This window comes from Saimiri boliviensis, chromosome X (assembly GCF_048565385.1).
Source record: "Saimiri boliviensis isolate mSaiBol1 chromosome X, mSaiBol1.pri, whole genome shotgun sequence".
Taxonomy (NCBI): Eukaryota; Metazoa; Chordata; class Mammalia; order Primates; family Cebidae; genus Saimiri; species Saimiri boliviensis.
This window is the reverse complement of record NC_133470.1, coordinates 126,835,943-126,838,902: the sequence shown is the minus strand read 5'-3', so window position 1 is coordinate 126,838,902 and position 2,960 is coordinate 126,835,943.

The window sequence follows — 2,960 nt, the reverse complement described above, 5'->3', positions numbered from 1 at the left end:
TGGATATGATTGTGGTGGTGGTTTCACAAGTATAAACATATGTCAAAACTTATCAAATTGTACACTTTTAACATGTGTAGTTTATTGTAGGTCATTTACACCTCAGTAAAGCTATTTTAAAAGATTATTAAAATTATGCTAATTTAAAGAAGTCAAACACAAAAGATTACCTACATATGATTTCATTATATGAAGTTTGAGTACATGAAAATGTTTTAATTGATTTTAAAGTCAGAAGCAAAAATGGGCTTTTAGGTCAAAGATGTTTCAGCGTATAATATTAATATACTTATATTTATACTAACGTCATCATAAAATATAATTTGTTTAATGAAGGAAGGGTGCAGGAAGGTCAAACTTCTTTGGGCCCATGCAAATCATAATACATTCCTCTCTGTAGTGAATTATATTGGTAGAGTCAAAATAATATAGACCTGATTTATTGGTTATCAACTTTTAGAATCAAGCTATAGTATGGGAGATGTATTCATAGTTATAGAAGAAAATGTAACTCTATCAACCTTGACAATGTAGAAGTAATTACACATTTGATGGAAAATGAAAGTAAAAGGGGAGAAGAGGTGGAGGGAAGGATATGGACTTGAATAACTCCATGTGATAAAAGTGGGGAGTCAAGAGATGCTGTCTATAGTTGATGGTATAATGCATAAGATTTCAGATATACTGTTCAGTGTTCTAAAAGTAGCAGTGGAATAACAATATTACATAATCCTATTGGGGGTTTGAAGGAGTGGAAGTGGGTATGTTGTTGAGTACTGCCCTCTCATCTATCGTAGTAGAAATTCAATAGATAAATGTCTCAAGTTGATAAATCAAGAAAGAGAGCAAAAGCCTATTATTTCGTGATCTAGAGGTCAATCATTAAAAGAATTAGAAGAGAAAGATTAAAAATGGCAGCTGTGTGGGTCTGAAAGTGGATGAGGTGGCAGAAAGGGTTTTGTTCTTCATTGTAAGTTTTTCTGTGCTGTTTGATTTTTTCAACCAGGCTCATGTGTCATTTTGATTTTTTAAAAAGTCATCTTCTCTCACTCCTGTTAGCCTCTACTTGAGCATCATTTGTATCCTTCATTGTTCTCATCACAATCTACAATTATTTTAGTTATATGTTCAATGATTCAGTTAATGTCTTTTTCTCCCATTAGACTGTAAGCTCCGCAAGGACAATAACAGGGTCCATCTTTGTCGCTATTCTATCCCCAGTGCCTGGCATAGAATGTAGCCCAGGAACCAGGATCACACCTTGCATAGCATTCTGGGAACTTCTGATTCAAAGGCCTCTCCAAGCTTCCTCTAGGACCAACCGGCAGTTGAGATGGAAGATGTCCTGTTGTGGAAAGGTAGTGTCTTCCAAACGGGTAAGAGCAGGGATGGCCATGAGTAGAGAAAGGCACAACAGCTGAACAGTACCCCAGAAAGTGTTCCAAACATTCCCTGGCAAGGGCATGAGCTGGGGTAAATCAGGTTATTTTTCTAGCATTGAAATCATCTTTAAAAGGACATTAAAGAGTGCCTTCAAGTGGGCATCCTGCAGGGAGTATAAGGAAGAGGGAATAGCAAACACACCTCTTAGCCCTGGGAGATACAAGCCCTTTGACATTTCCACATTAGCTAAAGAGGCTCCTCTCAGTCTGCGTGGGCTTGTGCTTGCCAGAAAGTACAGGTAGGACCAGTAGATGCAGCTGATTTTTATGGTCCTCCATGGGCAGTTCTGAAGAGGGCTCTAGAAACTGCTTGAAGGTAAAGCTGGAGATTATCTTAGGGTCAGAACAAGAAAGCCTGGGACATGGAGCAGAGGAATTGGGCTGTCATATCTTCTAGAGCCACTTCCCTAAGAACCTCAGGTAGGCTGGGATGAATGGTGTGGGCAGACCTGTTCGCTTCCTGATGAGATGAGGAAAGCTGATCTGTGAGGCCACTCCCTCCTGGCCATAGTCTCACTCATGATACCTGGAGAGTCATACACAGGGAGATTTCAAGGTTCAGACAACCCCATTGGACCCCTTGGGCTGTCTAGGCTTTCCTGAAGAGAACATTCTTCTAATGAGGGGAACCCAAAAGAGGGAAGCATGGAAAAAGGCCAATGAGGAATTATGATGGCACTGCTGGAAGAGGTGAGTGAGAGGCAAGATGGCTCACGGGGAGAAGTCCTTGCTTAACAGGCCTAGAAACCTAGCATCTGTAATTGTGCCTCCGTCTTTCTAGGGAGACAACAAACTGTCATTCAGCTTTGTCTACAAGGTGCTGGAACCTCCCTGTGGCCAGATTCCTGGGGCATGGTGAATTGTCAATAGGCAACTGCAGTCACTCAGAATCTTTATGGAATAAGTAACTCAAAGGCAGGGGTTTGTTTGATCCATTTTGAACTACTGCTGCATGTAGCTCAGTCTTTGGCTCCCATCAGGAGACTTCCAAGTAAACTGAAAAAAGGCAGCAGCTGCTGGGTCAACTGGCAGATTCATTCAGGTCACAGAAAGATGGGGAGTTGTAAGAGGAGAAATGAACACTGAGGCCATTTCTTTTAAGTGGGCAGGGATTGGAGTAGAAAGCATGAAAAATGCCCCTCCTGTGCTGGGCTCATTTCTCAGGGCCTAGAGCAAAGGCAGGACGTGGTGTTCCTGCTTTCACAGTGATTGAAAAAACTGGTGGCAGCACACGGCTTGCCGCCGGGCAGACAGCTTGAGTGTCTTCACTACTACTCTCAGTGGTTCAAGGGCAGGTTTGCCTCAGCCCTTCGAACCCAGGTCCCTGGATTCCTTGGCCCTCCCACATCTCGAGAGCACCAGTAACTACTTCACTGTGGGCAATGAGGAGTCTCTTAGTTGCATAATGTTGGTATATGCAATTGATTCAGAGCCTAACTTTCATTTCTTCCTAACTTCTAACTGGTTTCTTCCAAGTTCTACACTTGGCCTGGCTTCCTTTTCTCTGAGTTGGTCACC